This window comes from Callorhinus ursinus, unplaced genomic scaffold (genome assembly GCF_003265705.2).
Source record: "Callorhinus ursinus isolate GAN/ISIS: 27379988/994484 unplaced genomic scaffold, GSC_fseal_2.0 scaffold7, whole genome shotgun sequence".
NCBI classification, from domain to species: Eukaryota; Metazoa; Chordata; class Mammalia; order Carnivora; family Otariidae; genus Callorhinus; species Callorhinus ursinus.
The window spans coordinates 1,894,087-1,914,002 of NW_027397069.1; positions in this window are offsets into that span (position 1 = coordinate 1,894,087).

The window sequence follows — 19,916 nt, forward strand, 5'->3', positions numbered from 1 at the left end:
TATTATGCAGCCATCAAAAGGAATGAGATCTTGCCATTTGCAACGACGTGGATGGAACTGGAGGGTGTTATGCTGAGTGAAATAAGTCAATCAGAGAAAGACATGTATCACATGACCTCACTGATATGAGGAATTCTTAATCTCAGGAAACAAACTGAGTGTTACTGGAGTGGTTGGGGGTGGGAGGGATGGGATGGCTGGGTGATAGACATTGGGGAGGGTATGTGCTACGGTGAGCGCTGTGAATTGTGCAAGACTGTTGAATCACAGATCTGTACTTCTGAAACAAATAACGCAACATATTTTAAGAAAAAAGGAAAAGAAGAAGATAACAGGAGAGGAAGAAAAGGGGAGTATGTCAGAGGGGGAGACGAACCATGAGAGATGATGGACTCTGAAAAACAAACTGAGGGTTCTAGAGGGTAGGGGGGTGGGGGGATGGGTTAGCCTGGTGATGGGTATTGAGGAGGGCACGTTCTGCATGGAGCACTGGGTGTTATGAACAAACAATGAATCATGGAACACTGCATCAAAAACTAATGATGTAATATATGGTGATTAACATAACAATAAAAAATTAAAAAAAAAACTATATATATAACTATATGACTATATATGATCATAAACCTAAATATAAGACCTCAAACTATAAAAAATTTAGAAGAAGTAATTGGAGACTATATCAAAAATCCCAGCCTCACCTATAAAATAATAAGGAGCCACTACAAGTTTCAAGAAGAGCCATGATGTGATCACATTTGCCTACTCTGCTGGCATGCCTGGGAAAGATACTTAACCCCAATACCTCAATTTCCTCATCTGAAAAATAAAGATTAATAATTGATTTTAATTCTTTCAAAACACCTAGTGTTCACATTAGGCTTGAATCAGGTCTGCTTGCTGTTTTTTATTGGTTAATTTTTCAACAACTGTATTGGAGACAGAATCATTAACATCTGTAATGCTTTTAAAAATGTTTGTTCACAGTAATAACATAGGATCCAGCACTCAGTGCCCATTGATTATCGAACATATACAAAAGTAAAGCCTTCATACAGGGGATGAAGCTACAAATAATGAACCCCTGTAGAAATTCGGTAATGAAAGTAACCCACTGTGATCTTCTACTGAATCTGAAGAAAAGATCTATTTGAAAAATGCATTTTTAAAAAAAGATTTTATTTATTTATTTGAGAGAGAGAGAGAGAGAGAGAGAACAAGCAGGGTGAGGGGCAGAGGGAGACAGAGAAGCAGACTCCCCACTGAGCCGGGAGCCTGATATGGAGCTCGATCGCAGGACCCTGAGATCATGACCTGAGCCGAAGGCAGACACTTAACAGACTGAGCCACCCAAGCACCCCTTGAAAAATGCATTTGTATAAGATACATCTGTGCAAAAAAATGATAGTCTTTTCAAATAGAAGTGCAACTATATCATTAGATGTTGTTCTAAGATAGTTCAACTTAAAGTTCAGTTTCTAATCAGCTTTTGGCTTAATTGGTCAGAAGTGACCATGAAACCAAATGTGTTTCATGGTATGAACTACCATTAAAGACTATTAAATAATACTGAACAGTAGAGATCTTATAAAAATTATTTTGAATTATAGATTCTATTTCAGTTTGGGGCAAAGGCTGAAATATAAGCAGTTAAATCGATTTTTAATGAAATTTGACAGGCATAGGAATTAATATCCAAGGCACAGAATTATGAATTCTGGAAATGATTTTTATAGCCATCTATTATATTAAGATCCATGTGCCTATTTTAGAAGTTAAAACTGTTCTGATATTGCCATGTATCTCAAAAATTGGTTTTCTGTCATATTTAATTTGTTATTAAAATACTTATTGATATTTTCTTTAAAAATGTATATTTTCTTTTAAAATGCCCCATTAATAATTTTTAAATGTTTTTAGTTTATGATTTTTATATTTACATAAGTTCATTTTTATGTGAACCTTTTAAAAATATTTTTATCTTCATTTGAGTAGAATTATTTGTATAACCAAAATATTTTAAGTATATAACCCAGTTGTAAATTGTTAATCTATCTGAATGGGAGGAAATAAAACTTAGGAAAATAGTAGATATTATATCTGATGGGCTGCACCCAAGCTGGTATCTCAGTGTTGATGGGCCGCAACAACCTTGAAGGATAATAAGCACAAGATTAACACCTGCCAGATCCCAGGTCTGGGAGGAGTGTGGTTTTAAGTCCCATCAGTTGGAGGTCTGAGCTTCTGATGTACAAAATGCCGCTGACGGGGTGTTACATCGGGCTGGGATTAGAAAGGAGAGTTGGGGCAGGTAGACAACACTAAGGAAGGTCGGTGGAGTTCTTGGACTAACTTTCAGGCACTAACACATTTCATCAGAACGTTGCTGATGGCTTCTCAGAAGAACCTGTAGAGAAAATCATGAGCCGCGGAAGGATAGTAAAACATTCAGAGGTGTCTGGAATATTGGAGCGCTGCCAGATCAGGACATTGGGCATTATACTAGCTGGCCCGCCAGCTAGTATAACTGAATAAAAGGAGTTGAGAGTAAGAAAATTGGAAGTAACTGAGACTGTAGCTGGCAGGGAGGTTCACGCTCCCTTTACAGCAGTTCGCCAGATTCCGAAGGAGGAACAAGAAGCCTTCGTTTTTCACACTCGCTTCCCTTCCTACATCCACATCACCAATCCCCCAGGGGAGAATCAGACCTGATGACCTCCCTGTTTTTGTACCTCACATGTAACTTAAAACAAACAAACAAACAAAAGACCCGTGTTTTGGGGACTAGTGGATTTTTGGTGGGAGGGAAAGGCATCATTTTTACTTTTGTTAAAATACCAATGATGAAAATTATTATGAATATGGAAAAGATAACTAGGTAGCATTGGAATCATTGAGTAAGCTAATTATTACACTCTCACAAAGCTTGAAATGTGGTCTATTCGAAAATTCAGAACACAGACGTTTGGAAATGTCTTTATCCTTTCAGTATTTAACGTTGGGAAGGGGACAAGTAGAAATTCCAGCGCCTGGATATCCCCAGGCTAATTTCTAGACAAATGAGTTGTGATTAAGTTCAAGTTTCAGATAAGAACTTTTTTCTTCTCTTGTTGGTTTCTTTATCTGGTGAGTAAAAATGTCCCTGGAAAGGCCTCAAAAAATTAATAAGAGATTGCATCAATGTGGGAAATTATTGAGATAAGATTTTGGTGAATTGGCATAAAAATGAGGACATCCAGTGATTATTACTTAGTTGACTTAATAAAATATGTATATACATACATGTGTGTGTTTCTAAAAGATTAGTTCAGAGTTCTTAGTTTTTCTTTACAGCAAATACATAAAATAAATGTGAATAATTGAAGCCATTATATAGTCACCTTTCCACTCAAATTTTGTAAGTAGATATTCCAATAAAAACAAACCGACATACTACCTCCTGCCTTAAACATAATAGATAGTATCTACATATTTAACTTTTTAAAAATGAAAAATATTTGGATTTCATGTCTTAAAGGTACACGAAGTAATATTTTTCAGCTTAAATTACCCAGATAATTTCTAAACCAATTCTTCCCTTTACTTTACTTACATAAGTGTGGCTTTTGATTAATATAATTTAGTTGTTGGTCAATCTGTGGCACTTTAACCTTCCCGCATGAGAGCGTGCCATGGAATGAAAATTTACTTTTTCATTCTCAAATGTACCAAACACAGTTTCTGTGGTCAATTTCCTGTCTTTTTTTCTAAATTTGTTTGGAGGACCTCATAGGACATAAGTCCTATGACAAGGGGACCATTTTAGCACCAACATTACAAAAGCTCTTCTGTTCATAAGGGAAATATCTCCCCCTGAATTAAATCTAACCTCTTTAGTACTCCCATTTAGCCACCTGATAAATCCACTTGAGATATCTTTTGGGGAGAGAGAGTACATGGGAACCATAACATTTCCTTTTTGAACAGTTTAATAAAGCTTCGTGAGATTTCAAGATGAAAGATAGTGTGTAATGCTGATAGCGCCCTCCAAAGCTCTGCATTCATGGATCCAATTACTTTTTTGTCATGGTAAAAGCCACAGTGGATATATTAAATGGGAGCGTGGCTTAAGAAGTAAGGCCCAGGAGTCCGGGTATCTGGTTTCTGAGGTTGACTCAACTTCTGCTTTCTTATCTAACTATAGCCACGCAGCTTAACTTCTTTGCCTCAGTGTCTCCTTCCATAAAATGCCTAGCAAATATCTGAGAAATGCTCTTAAAATGACAGTGCAAATTGCCGTTTAGAATCACATTGGAATTGCCCAGAAAAAAAAAATGAGGTGAGTGTTCAGCAAAGGGAAATACGATCTTCTGCTTAATTTTAGATTTTATCCTGAGTTTTACTTTTTAAAAGTCATGAGATTTCTAGAAAAGGAATGACATTTTCAAAGCCTTGAAGACACTTGTAAAAGGATGCTCTTTCAACTGTTGTCTATTTCTCAGGGAAGTTTTGACGCTGGCACTTCTCCAACTTCCTTTCCTCCCTCCCTCCCAATTCCAAGTTCAAAACAATAATTGCAATGTTAACTTTTCAGATTCTGGAATATTGTCTTGGAGCTGATTTGTCTAGTATAATTTTTATAAATGTATGCATATCAGATCTCATCACATCATATTTACTTATGTGGCTACTGACTTTAGATTCCATCCCCAAACCCTCAGAAGGATTCATGTAACTGTGAAATGATGGATTATGAATTTGTGGAAGTGTCTAATTTTATTTTACAAAATTCAAGTGGATAGAACGTTGTCATTTATTTATTCATCAATTGCCCATTGTCCTGAGACAATGTGGGACAATGTTGACAGCTGAAATGCGACCTGTAACCCCTACAAACTGTTGAAAGATAAACTGAGGCCTAGGTAAACATTTTAAGAGTCTATGTGAGCAAAAATTGATTCAGGTCAAGCAGAACTAAATTGGAAGTGGGTAGGAGCACTCTACCAACAAGATCTGGGAGAGACTTTTAGAAAGAAGAGGCAGAACCAAAGCAACTGAATTATTTGATTGGTTGTAGCCTAAGTGGTTGCCTTATTTGAGAAAGCCCAGTTGGCTGTTTGTGATTGGCTATCCTTAGATTGTGATTTCTTTTTTTTCTTTTTTTTTAAGATTTTATTTATTTTTCAACAGAGAGAGAGAGAGAGAGAGAGAGAGACAGTGAGAGAGGGAACACAAGCAGGGGGAGTGGGGGAGGGAGAAGCAGGCTTCCCGCAGAGCAGGGAGCCCGATGTGGGACTCAATCCCAGGACCCTGGGATCATGACCTGAGCCGAAGGCAGACACTTAATGACTGAGCCACCCAGGCGCCCAGGTTGTGATTTCTTAATCTTGAGGCATTTCAGGCTTAGGTTTTGGTTTGCTTACACAGATAGCTACTAGAGCATTAAAGCCACTTCAGTCTAATGGGCTCCTTGTTTAATTAATTTAAGAGTAGCAAATGGTCATACTCTTAAAATAGTCATACTTAAATATGTATTTTTCTGGTAATGAGCAGCATTATGAGGATACATTTTTTGAAGGATGTCTAGCAAGTTAAAACAAGTATTTCCTATAGGCACCTGTGACTGTGTTTTTTGAGAAGGGCTATTGTGAAACATCATAACCCCATGGACATTTATGTCAACAAATCAAAGACATAGGCATCAGGTATTTGGCTACGACAGATATATTGAGTATCAAAGATCATTTTCATTACTTATAATAAATAAGTTATGGGACTACTGAATAGAAGTAAAATAAATATAAATATTTTAAAGTTAGATTATCTGTTCCAGAATTGAGAATCCTAAATTGAACTCTCTCGACAAGTAAATTTCTAGCATATCCATGATTTTCACAGGATTGTACCTGCAGCTTGCTCTTGCCTAACTCCATATTCCAAAGGAGACTTCAGTAAGAAAATTGAAGAGTTTAGCTTCATTTTGGAGATAATGAGAATTTATTTAAGTAACTTTCCTGTAGTCCAAAGATTAGATAGCTCTGATTAGAGCTCAAGATTGAAAATTAGTGGAAATAACCTCTTATAGGCCTTGTCTAAATTTAACTTGGCTTCAAACCAATAAACTATAGCCTCTACAACTTTGTAGACAGATTATAGCTCATCAGTATGACTAAAAAATCACTGTGGAATTGCTCTGTAATAGTTCTGTTGCTATGCCTATAAATATAATTTTACTGTGAGACTTTTCCATTTTCTAGCCGCTAAGCTGTACTTTTCTGTATCAAACTGAAGGGCCTCAGGAATACTGTAAATGACAAATTAAAATAGTCTCAGATACAACACGAGAAGTCAACACTAAATTATCAGTGGTTAATAAGAGAAAAAATAGATCATTGAATTTCAGAAGTATTTTTAAAAATCACGTTCTGCCATTGATTTTAGCTTACTCTCTTTTTTTATACAAGTCTAAAAAGGTAAAATGAAATTATTCAAATTTCAGTTACATTCCACTAGGCCTAACCTACAGGAAATTTAAAAAGAAAACATTATTGAGGCAAAATAGACATTGTTACCTAAATAAATAATTAAAAGATTGTTATAAGGGGCAAGAGAAGGGTGGGTAATCCCTCTTGTAGCTGGATAGAATCTGAGTATTAGTGGGGAAAGGAAAAGAAAAGAATTTGGAAGGGGTGCCTGGATGGTTCAGTCGGTTAAGTGTCGCCTTCTGCTCACGTCATGATCTAGGGTCCTGGGATCAAGCCCCACATTGGGCTCCCTGCTCAGCAGGGAGTCTGCTTCTCTCTCTCTCTCTCTCCCTCTGCTCCCCCTGCTTGTTCTCTCTTTCTTTAAAATAAATAAATGGAAGGGCACCTGGGTGGCTCAGTTGGTTAAGTGACTGCCTTCGGCTCAGGTCGTGATCCTGGAGTCCCGGGATCGAGTCCCGCATCGGGCTCCCTGCTCGGCAGGGAGTCTGCTTCTCCCTCTGACCCTCTTCCCTCTCGTACTCTCTCTCATTCTCTCTCTCTCAAATAAATAAATAAAATCTTTAAAAAATAAATAAATAAATAAATAAATGGAATCTTTAAAAAAAAGAATCTGGAAAATTGTCTTAAATAGTTTATATTGAAACAAACAAAAAAAGACTAAAGCAGGCAGTCTGAGATTTGTACTTTTCCTTTTTCATATTATCGTTGTATATATGGAACTGACTTTCTGCTTATTTCCATATTTCTCTGTAGCTTTGTTGTTTTCAAAGTGTGACCCAGCATCGGAATCACTCGGGGTGCTTGATAAAGATAGATATTTTACAGATGATCCAGATTTCCTGCAGGTGTAATGCCTGGCAACCCACAAATTTCACAAAGTTGCCAAGTACTTCTTGGAAAAAACAAAACTTAAGAACAACTACCAGAAATGGTGTGATGAGAAAGTATGAAGAAATCAATAACTACCGTCCTTCTGTTTTTGTTAAGACTATATTTTAGAATAGTTTTAGGCTCACAGCAAAATTGAGGGGAGGGTACTGAGAGTTCCTACGTATTTCTTCTGGCATGCATGCATAACCTCCCCCTTATCTGCATCACTCACTAGAATAGTACATTTTTTTACTGAGGAAGAACCTGAATTTACATGTTAAAATCACTATATAACTCCCTAGTTTACATCAGGTTTCACTCATGGTGATGCACATTCGGTGGGTTTGAACAAACGTATAATGACATGTATCCATAATTATAGTATCAGGCAGAGAATTTTCAATCTCCTAAAAATCATCTGTGCTTTACTTATTCATACTTCCCCATTCCCAGCCCCTGACTACTACCATTTTTTTTTTTTTTACTTCCTCCATAGCTTTGCTTTTTCCAGAATGTCATAGAGTTGGAAACATGCAGTATGTAGCATTTTCAGATTACTTTCACTTAGTAAGATGCATTTAGGATTCCCCTATTTCTTTTCATGACTTGATAGTTTATTTCTTTTTAGTACTGAATAATATTCCATTGTCTGGATGTATTTTATTTCTCCATTCACCTATTGAGGGACACCTTGGTTTCTTCCAAGTTTTGGCAATTATGAATAATGCTGCTGTAAATATCCATGAGCAGGTTTTTGTATGGACATATGTTTTCACACTTTTTAGGTAAATACTGAGAGGTAAGGTTGCTGAATCATATGGTAGGAGGATGTTTAGTTTTGTAAGAAACTGCCACACAGTCTTCCAAAGTGCACCATTTTGCATTCCACTAAAAATGAATGAGAGTTTCGGGTGCTGCACATCCTCACCAGCATCTGGTCTTATCAGTGTTATGTATTTCTAATATGCATGTAGTGGTATCTCCTTGTTTTAATTTGCATTTCCTTGATGACATAGGATGTGGAACATCTTTTTATATGCTTATTGCCATCTGTATATTTTCTTTGGTGAGGTGTCTGTTGGGTCTTTGGCCCCTTTTTAAAATGAGGTTGTTTGGGTTTTTTGTTTATTTTTTTTAAGATTTTATTTATTTATTTATTTATTTATTTATTTGAGAGATAGAGAGAGAGAGAGAGAGAGAGAGAGAGTGTGCACGCACAAGCTTTGGGGAGAGGTAAAGGGAGAAGAAGCAGACTCCCCGCTGAGTAGGGAGCCCGATGCGGGGCTCCATCCCAGGACCCGGGATCATGACCTGAGCTGAAGGCAGATGCTTAATCGACTGAGCCACCCAGGCGCCCATAAAATGACGTTGTCTGTTTTCTACGTGTTGTGTTTTAAGACTTTTTTGTTTATTTTGGTTAATAGCCTTTATCAAATAGATATGGATTTTGGAAAAATTCTCTTTCAATCTGTGCCTTATCTTCTCATTCTTTTGACATTGTCTTTCACAGAGCAGAAGTTTTTCATTTTAATGGAATCTGGATTATCGATTACTTCATGGATCCTACCTTTGGTGTTATATCTAAAAAAAAAAATCATCCACATATTCAAAGTCATCTGGGTTTTCATCTATGTTATCTTCTAGAAGTTTTATAATTTTGTGTTTTATGTTTAACTATGTGATTTCTTTTTTTGATTTAATTTTTGTGATGGGTGTAGTTATATCTCTATTTGGTGGTGATGATGATGATGATCATTATTTTGCCTATGGATGTCCAGTTGTTCCAACACCATTTGTTGAGCGACTGACTTTTCTCCATTGTACTGCCTTTGCTCTTTTATCAATGATCAGGTGACTATATATACGTGGCCCTATTTCTGGGCTCTCTCTTCTGTCCCATTGATTTGTTTATTCTTTCATCAATGCCATACTGTCTTGATTACTATAGCTTTACAATAAGTCTTGATGTAGGGTAGTGTCAGCCCTCTAACTTTGTTCTTTTTCTTCAATATTGTGTTGTCTATTCTGGGTCTTTTTCCTCTCAATATAAACTTTAGAATCAGTTTTTGATATCCATAAAATAACTTACTGGGATTTTGATTGGGATTGCTTTGAATCTATAGGTCAAGTTAGGAGAAGTGACACCTTAACAAGGTTCAATCTTCTTATCCATGATTATGGGCCATCTCTCCACTTATTCATTGATTTTATTCATCATAGTTTTGTAAATACTTATGTTTAAAGAGTTTTAAAAATAGATACTCTACTTTATTTTTTTTAATTTTATTATGTTATGTTAGTCACCATACATTACATCATTAGTTTTTGATATAGTGATCCACGATCCATTGTTTTCATATAAAACCCAGTGCTCCATGCAGTATGTGCCCTCCTTAATACCCATCACTGGGCTAACTCATCCCCCCACTCCCCTCCCCTCTAAAACCCTGTTTGTTTCTCAGAGTCCATAGTCTCTCATGGTTCATCTCTCCCTCCGATTTCCCCCCTTCATTTTTCCCTTCCTTCTCCTACTGTCCTCCATGCTGTTCCTTATGTTCCACAAATAAGTGAAACCATATGATAATTGACTTTCTCTGCCTGACTTATTTCACTTAGCATCATCTCCTCCAGTCCCATCCATGTTGATGTAAAAGTTGGGGATTCATCCTTTCTTTTTTTTTTTTTTTTTTTAAAGATTTTATTTATTTATTTGAGAGAGAGAATGAGATAGAGAGAGAGCATGAGAGGGGAAAGGGTCAGAGGGAGAAGCAGACTTCCTGCTGAGCAGGGAGCCCGATGTGGGACTCGATCCCGGGACTCCAGGATCATGACCTGAGCCGAAGGCAGTCGCTTAACCAACTGAGCCACCCAGGCGCCCAAGGGGATTCATCCTTTCTGATGGCTGAGTGATATTCCACTGTATATATGGACCACATCTTCTTTATCCATTCATCTGTTGAAGGGCATCTTGGCTCTTTCCACAATTTGGCTATTGTGGACATTGCTGCTATGAACATTAGGGTGCATATGGCCCTTCTTTTCACTACATCTCTGTCTTTGGAGTAAATACCCAGGAGTGCAATTGCTGGGTCATAGGGTAGCTCTATTTTTAATTTTTTGAGGAACCTCCACACTGTTTTCCAAAGTGTACTGTACTTTAGGGAAATAAAGAATTTTTGAGCTAGAAGGAAATTAAAAATAGAATTTTATCTGATATTAAAGTCCTGAAAGGTTGTTTTCATAAAGTTCAACATTAAGCACTTAGTTTTCTTATGCTTCAAAGTTTAAAATGAAGTAAATTTATTTTCTGCTTAAATAAACGGGTATGAAGAGTAAGTGATTCGAATACATAATCATCTCTATAAATGTCTCTGTTGCAGTTGAAAATAAACATCTCAATGTCCTTCCTTCCTTCCTTCCTCCCTTCCCTCTTTCCTTCCTTCCTTCCCTCCTTCCTTCTTTCCTTTCTTCTGTTTTCCTGTCTGTGTCTTCCTTGTCTCCTTTCCAGTAGCAGTACTTAAATTGACAAATATGGATATTAACTATATCACATTTTTTAATGTACATGCTATTTTAATAGTGCAGAGATTATAGGGATTCTCCAGTTTACCTAATTTTGTAGAAGCTGTTGGTTGGTTAGACCTACATATCTATTGAAAATGACCGTAATAAATGTAGTATGTTGCTTAAAATTCATACAGTATGCTTTGAGATTTACCCAAAATTAAGAGTGACTCCTTTGTCTGGATAAGACTACACTTTGAATCATTTAATTATAGTAAAACAAAATACCAAGATGTCAAGAAACAAAAGCAAAATGTGTTGCCTCCCCCTTCATTTTACATGAAATGCAGAGCTCAAACAACACTTAAGTAACATGCATAGCCTTTGTAATGTTTGATATCTTATGAGTTAGTGGCCCATCATCCCTTCCCTGGGTGAGTCCTATGAGGTTTACTCTTCCGTATGACATGGCCTTTCCTCACTTGATGGCCATAGGCAGGTTTTGGAGGGGATCTTAGGTTTTCTGGGCATAAATTGTTCCTTTAATTTTGATGTATAAAGGGAATGGACCGTGAAGGTGAGTGTAGGGAAAAATACGAAAGAATTGAAATGGATTAAAAAGATGAGTAAATGATCTGTCCAGCACAATCTTCTAAGATGCCTCTGCCTTTCATTGTTTTTGAGTTATTTCACAACTTTGTAAATTATAAGACAATTATATTAATGCAAATGAGTTTCTTTAAAAATTGCAGTTGTGTCCAGTGAAATGCAATTGATTGTTGCCCTGCAAAGAGACCTATTTTACCTATATGTAACTTTAAATTCCCCTCTGAAATGGTTGTAACATCTTGCTGTTTCTCCCATTAATTAATGATTTAAGTAAAATGTTTGATATATGTTCATTTTATGTCTATATGGACTTAGGATTAAACAGTTTTTTAAAGATTTATTTATTCATTAGAGAGAGTGCCCTCGAGCAGAGGGGGTGGGTGGGGGCAGAGGAAGAGGGAGAGAGAATCCAAGCAGAAGCCCAAGAGGGGGCTCGATCTCACCACCCTGAGAACAGGACTTGAGCAAAAACCAAGAGTCTTCCGATCAACCAACTGCGCCACCCAGGTGCCCCTGACTGAACAGTTTTAATATATTATTATTTAACACCATTTAATTTACTTTCTAATTAATAAACACTCCCGTCTTTACGTTCTACTAAATCACAAAAACTTACTTAAAATTCTCAGCCCACTGACTTAGGTTAAGTAGTAAAGCATGAACACTTCCTGAAAGTCCCCTTGAAAATATCATATTCTAGGTAATTTTTATCATAGCAGATCTATGCTAGTATTCTCTTTGTCCTAGAACTGGCACCTACTCCAGATTCTACACCATTTCCCTATGCCTTCACCTCTGTAAATATGAAGTACATTTGCCACATATTTGTTATGACCACTATTATTTTGATATAATTACTCTAATTCACATATCACACAGTATTCTTATAGCAGAAGGGACTCTGGCTGACCTTACATGTATGTGCTGATAGGATTTGTTAATGAAGTTTGTTTTAACAAATCTAGTCTCTATAATCCATAAATATCTAATATGTCATAGTCAATATTAATGAGTGTGTCAGTTGTTATTTTGCTGGTTGATTTAAAAATGAGAAAAATAAAACAGTCATAAAATAAAAAGCATTATTTACTTATTAGTCAGAGTGATAAAAGAAAAAAAAGGGAAGGAAACAGAAATAATCCCAGAACTGCTATGCATAGAAATTTTAAATCCCTAAAAACTGGAGAGTAAGAGCATTATAGTCTTCTTATTATGTAACAAAGATACCTGCTTCATATTAAGAAACATTTTTGGTAGTCCTTAAGAGATTGTTTTCTTCTCGATAGTTTGTTCTGATTATAGACAAAACCAGCCTCTCTCCCCCAACAAAAAATTCGAAATGAGCAAGAGGATTAATTCAGCAAAGGAAGATCTCAAGCTTACAGACAAGAAAATGGATCAAATCATGGCTAGGCTGATGAAACCAAGTAAAGATCCAGCAGTTGGAATTTATTATAAAAGCAAATAATAGGAGATCATTCAAGAAATACAAAATTTAAAAATGTTTCTCAGTATGTGATTAAAGGATATGGAGAGGTTCTCTTTGCATTCAACAGGAATTGGGAAAACACAACTTCCAGAAAATTAAATGTTACTTGTGTTTGGAAATATGATGAAAATAAATTAGGTAATTATAGTAAATGTTCTTCAGTTTGTTCCCCTGTATCCCACAGAAATCAGTTTGATACTCCTTTTTTCCTTTACAAATTTTAGGGCCTTCTTTTATCAGGGCTATGATGGAAAAAGAAGGAATGCTACCCAAAAAGTCAATTTGAATCTACTTTAATTATTCTTGAGTAGTGAAACCATAATTGGAAAGCAAATTATAAGCTTGCGTTTGTAAAATCTGTTACTTTTCACTCACTGTCACCATTAAAACATAAGGCCCTCATAAACATAGGACATAGGAGAATTCATTTTAAAGCAGAGAAGGTTTGTAAGATGAAGGAGAGAAATGCAGTCAGGGCCCAACAGGACGCATGTAGGAGGTTAAGACTGGAGGAATCATAAGGGAATTTCAAAGAAAATTCTGCCCTTCAGCTGTTTTGGCTTTCAAATACTGTCTAGCACTAATATTATTGAACCATTTGGTATGGTCCTTCAGTACCTAAACAGGATGATAAATCTCTGCTCCCTATAGAAAAATTAGAGACCAACTTCTTTCTCTTTGTGTGAAGCATATTGGCTTTTGGTGCCTTTTCTAATTTTACACCTGTTTTTAAATTGAGGCTTGATCTGACGGAAACATACACTTGGAAAAATGTTCTCTTTATCCCAATGTTCCTTATTCATACATTTGCACAGCTATCAAGATTAGCATGAAAGAAATTTTTATTCCAAGATCCCTCTCCTTTTGATGCTGTTTCACTCTGTTTATCCACAATTATTTTCATAACAATGTATTGTGATGCTGCAAACTAGGGACAAGTCTCTGGAGAAAACAGTGTTCCAAGGCATGGCCATCATTAGGAGACAATAAGCTTGTTTTCATTCCAACACTCCTAGCTTCGTTAAAGGCTAAGTGGAAGAAATTAACATACTGCACGCCTTACAAAGAAAATTGTTTCTAATTATTTTGCTTCTCAAATTATTCCGGCATTGATTGGACTTTAAATCTGTTTCATATCAGTTACCCTCAGCTAACATAATTTTTCAGTGTTGTTAAAGATAGTCTATTAATTGAAATAAGATTATTCTACTAAATAAAAGTAAATAAAATGACTTGGGTAGCCAGAGTATTCAAGTAACCGTTAATTTTGGTCAGAAATTAGAAGTAGGATGAGCGAAATGTTTGAATATCTAAAACTTAGCTTTCAAATACTGATTGTCTGTGCCTTTCAGGCAAGATGGAATTGAATTTAGAAAAATGTTAAGAAAAGTGTGTGCTTATTATGCTGTCAAGGGTAGAGGTAGGCAGAATGGTAGGGCTGCAAAGATGTCTAGGTCTTAATGCCTGTGGATATATTACCTTATATAGCAAAAGGGATTTTGCATGTGTGATTAATCTTGAGGTGAGGAGAGTATCCTGGCTCATCCTGGTGGGGCCAATCTAATCAAATGAGCCCTAAAAAAAAAAAAAAAAGCAGAGCATTTTCCCAGCTGTGGTCAGAGGGAGGCATAATGATGGAAGTTCATTAGAGAGATAAAACATTGCTGGCTTTCAAGATGGAGGAAGGAGCTCAAAAGCCAAGGAAAGCAAGCAGCCTCTAGAAGCCAGGCTGTCTCCTGGAGCCTCCAGCAGGAATGCGGCCTGGGGCCTTGGTGACACCTTTATTTTAATTAGGTGAGGACTGTGTTGAACTTGTGATGTATAGAATTGTAAGATAATGAAAATGTGTGCTTTTTAGCCACTAAATTTGTGGTAGTTTGCTATGACAGTGATAGTAAATTAACATAAGGCCATATCTTGGCATGTGATATTTTAAGTTAATTATGATAGTTTAGAAAAGCTCTACAAAATAGCTATAATTAACTTATTCCTTTTTTAAAAGATCATAACTCTCTAGAGATTTAACAAAATTAACATTGACAGATAATTAAGTGAGGAGCGATAGACCCAGGATTGGGTTGTGCATGTAGATATTTACAAGGTGCTGTTTTCCAGATTTTCATGTGAAAGCAAAACCACTACTTTAAATTCCTACTTATACAAATAGAGCATGAAATTAAGGGAAAGGATTTAATTTTTGGCTTTTCACGGAAAGCTATCTCTGTTTATAAACTTCTAAAAATCTATATGTTTCACATGGTTGCATTTTCTGAACTATAAGTGTGGATGGTTATTAACACTCCAGCACCCAAAAGTTATATTTTAATTGGAAAGATTGGAGTCCTATATCTTGCAAATTAATTGAAGTCTCTCTTGAAAATATGTCAAAAGTATTATGCAGTTTTACCACAGTTTAATCTAGCTCCTGGAAGAATCTAAATTAATATCAAGATTAAAAGTAACATAGTGATAGAGATTAAAGAGTTTTTAGATTTTCTCAGAGGATTATGGCATTGAAAACCTATGAAGTATTTAACCCAATTTACATTTGAATTAAAAATTGAAGTAATTATTGGTAATGTTTAGATTACTAGACAGCCAGCCCACATAAGGGAGTAAAAATAACCAACATTAATGGAGCACATAATATGTATCCTGTATGTCACATGTACTGTCTTATCTTCTCAATAATCTGCCAGATTAAGTATTAAATTTTCCTTTTCTTATATTGAGAAAACCGAGGTTGCCATTTTGTCATCACCAGTGCAAGTATACAGCTGGTAAGTGGCTAACAGGACAGTTCCCTCCAGGTTTCATTGACTACCAGACTTTTGCTGGTTTGTTAAATCTCCAACCCGGTGCCTCTGCTTTTAACTGAAAAATAAACACAAAGAAAATCCCCATGTCCACACAATGCTAACAAACGCCAGAGAATAAACTCTTAGTACGGGCAGGTAGAATGGGAGTTTGGAACAGTACAACTCCGTCTGCCTGTGTGGGTTACAGATGGTCACACAATCTGTGATCCTCCTCCCAGGGAGACGTAAGGTGTCTCCTCTCCTTCCTCAGGGGAGATACCTGGGCAGATTCTTTTTTGACCAATAGAAAATGACAGAATCCAGGCTATGTCAGATACTGGGCTCTGATGACTTCTGTACCTTGTTTCTTGGAACACTCACTCTGGAACCCCTGAGCCATTATGGAAGATGTCTGCACATACAAAGGCCAGCATGCTGTGAGGAATCTCAAGGTAACCCGGAAGGCAAGAGAGGAGGGGGGAGGGGAGGGAGAAGCCCGGCAGCCGTCTCTCCTTTTCTAGCTTCTGGACCTCCCAGCTAACTCATAGACCTTGTGAATAGTGATAAACTTTCCCTGCTCTGCCCTGCCCACATTCCTGACCCACAGAATCAAGATGTATAATAATAAATTTTGACTGTAAGTCACTAAATGAGGGTGGAGTTTGTTAGGCAGCAAAAGATAATCAGAACTAGGTAGTGGATAATTTCGCTCCCGGTTGCATCGAAATGTAATGGTTGTTCACATACTCATTCCTTGATTTGCTCTGCTTTCTGGTTTTCCAGTGAATTTTGAGAAAAGAAAATGGTGTCCACAGCTTCATTGTCTACTCTTCTCTCAAACTGACATTCATTCAAATGTCTGTGGTCTTAATAGTTGGAATCCATTGAGCCCAACATGGGTCACTTAGGAATCACCCAGTATTAATTGTTTCCATTTTCATCCCGGTGACTTGCAGTCAGTGACACATGTTTTAGGATGAATTCAGGCATACCAACTGTCACTTTGCTGGACGTAATGCTGTGTTTGAAATATCCCAAATCCTTCATAAATTGGGAAATTGACTCAAGATCAATACTGCTGCAATTAATCCCTTTGTACATGCTGATATATTAAATAAGTGTTCATTATTCTCATTTAAAGCAGTTTGGTTATTTTACTGAGACCCTGCATGTAGACGGTCAAGATTATAGTGATTTGTCTTTCCCAGGATTCCATATTTTTAAAATGATAGTTTGCCACCCCGATACCAATTTTTAGGATGTAATTGTGACAAATAAGGAAAAAATCAGGAATGAATAGGCCTATAGACTTTGGCAGGAGAGATTGTTTGCATAGTGGAGTGTTTATTATTGTTCACACGTGAGAGTTTGCAGTTTCCAAGCAAATGATTGCAGGCAGAGCTGGAGGATATCTGTGTGGTTCCATTTCTGGTATGGGTTGATGGCAGACCACTTACTTTATAGAGTCTTCTAGACTCAACCGGGCAGCTGTGGGTAGCATCAGTTAGCAACTAGCTCTGAGCTAGAAATAAGAGCACTGGTGTATTCTTCTAGCAGGCCTAATGACCAGACACTCTTGAGGGATTAGAGTGACTTGGGACTCCTAGGGCTTGGAATACATTCCATTAGTTGGAATGGTGGGGTACTCATTCCATCTCTAGAGACTTCCCACATTTGACTTCGTGCACAAGGCTCTGTGCAAACATCACAACACTGGCAAGCAAAAGAAGACAGAGGAAAGCATTGTGGTCAGACAGACTCTCAACTAAGGGAAATAGATGTGGGGAAAACCCAGGTGTCTTCATGGACTGCGGCCTTATTCAGTGAAACTAGGATTTTGCTCTGAGTATCACAAAATGTGGAAGTGGTTAACAGAATATCTTTTATGAAAGGATATAACTCTCATATCCGTAGTAGGAACCATGGCCAGTCTCTTGGTTTTGACCAAATCATAAGATCTGACTATGAGGGAGAAAGATATTTCTAGAACCAATATGTCTAATGTGGTAGCCCCAAGCAGTATATGGCTATTTAAATTTATATTAAAAATTCAGTTCCTGAGCGACACTAGCCATATTTCAAGTGCTCAGTAGCCACATACGCCTGCTGCCATCTTGGACGGTGCGGATATAGACCACTTCCATTGCTGCAGAAAGTTGTTTTACAGTACTCCCCTAGAACCAAGCCAGGTTCTTTTGTGAGGTGGAGGACTGAAATGCTCAATCGCAGGGTGACACTCTGCTTACTGCTCTTAGCTAAAATAGGCTTGCCAACCTGTGTGGTTGGGCTGGAGAATTCCACAAGCTGCTAGTTCTTAGAGATGTTGCTGGACCTTCAGACTGGATAGCAGAAAATTTGAGAGCATTCTTGTGATAATTGCTCATCCAGCCAGTTTGTTCACACTTCTCCTAGGACTCATTTAACCATTCAGCAAATATTTCCTGAGACCCTACTCTCTACCAGGTGCTACTGCAGACACCAAGACTCCGCAGTGAAAAAACAAAAACCAACTAAACAAACAAAACCCAAAAAACAAAGGCTCTGCTCTTATGCAGCTTACATTCTATGTTGTTGATATGACAGGAAAAAAAGAAGTCAAATATGTAAGATAATTTCACACCGTATTAAGTTCTGTGAAGAATATTTTAAAAGGTGGGAGAGGTTGATGTTCAGGAGATCATAAAAGGCTTCATTGAGAATAAGCATATAAGAATAATACAAAGATTCTATAATCCATTTGTTCTACATATATGTATATATTTAACATCTGTTAATAGCTAGCTCATGATTTATGTGACCAGTGTGGTATTATACCAGTAAAATTCCATAAATTGTGAGAGCAACTCAAGACCCCTGTTCATTCCCAATATACTGAATTTGAATCTCATGCATGTGGTCCTGAGATTGGTATCTTTAAAAATAACTAAAAGTAATTTTTAGGCATAGCCAGACTAATCATAAGGACACCTGAATGCTCCCTTGAACTTGATTTACTGGAAAATGAGAAACAATTAAAAGGAAGCAAATATTTTGACCCAGTTTGCATCAGCATCAAAATGAATGATAGATTGAAAAGATAAAGGGAATTATGAAAAACAAATAGAAACTCTTAAATTAATTTAGATTAACAGCTCAGAGGGACAACATTGAGTTGTATCCATGAGAGTATAAATAATAAAAAGAAGCAAAATGCCTTGAAGAGCCAGGTATAAGAAAGAATCAGCAGTAACCCTGAGATTTTAAATTTCATGTCTGAGATAAAGGTGATGATGGTATTTTGAGATAAAACCAAACCAAAAATATTAAAAGAAGTAGTATGGGTTTATTTTTTACATATTATAAATTTATTATTACTTGTTCTTTAGTTGTGGATGCATACTTTTCCTTTCTCTAAAGCTCTAAGACAAGCAAAAATAATAAAGAGAAACATGCTTTAATGCCAGAAACTAAGCTAGAAAAAATTTCTCATGCCCAACATAATTTTAAGCCTCTCACATTATCCAAAATATATATACTTCAAATTAGAATTTCCAAATTAGATCCACCTTCTTATTACAGTTAATTATGAAAAAAAAAAACAGCAAGCCTTTGTCTTCTTTAGAATCATTTTTAGAACTTACAACATGAATAATATTTTTCCAAAATAAATCAGTTAACATCAAAGTCCAATAAAAAAGTAAACTGGACTACATGTATTCATATATTAGCTTGACCTAAGTCTGGGATCTGGGCCAAAGTTTTCAAATTATACTATCATTATTTACAGAAAGAAGGAAATGTTAACTAACATTATTAAATAAAAGCACGTATACACATGCATAACAGGAACCAAACTACACGCTAATGTTAATGAATGTTGAAGATGTATATTTATACACACAGCGAAGATAAACTATCCTCTTGAGTAGTGTTGGAAATAGTAGCTATGCCAGGGGAAAATTTATACCATCTCCTTGGTTGTAGGGTATACATTCATCGTGTTACAGAAATATACAAAAAAGCCACTTCCCCAGTTGCCTAAAACAAAATTGAAATTGAACATTTTGCCTTTGAAGTTCTTTCCACCACCTCGTTTCTTGATGAATGGCAGATAATGAAACATAGGTGTCTGCAAAATAAATGTCATATACAAGCTACCTCGGTCTTCTATGAAGTACATGTTTTATGTATTTAAAGAAAAAA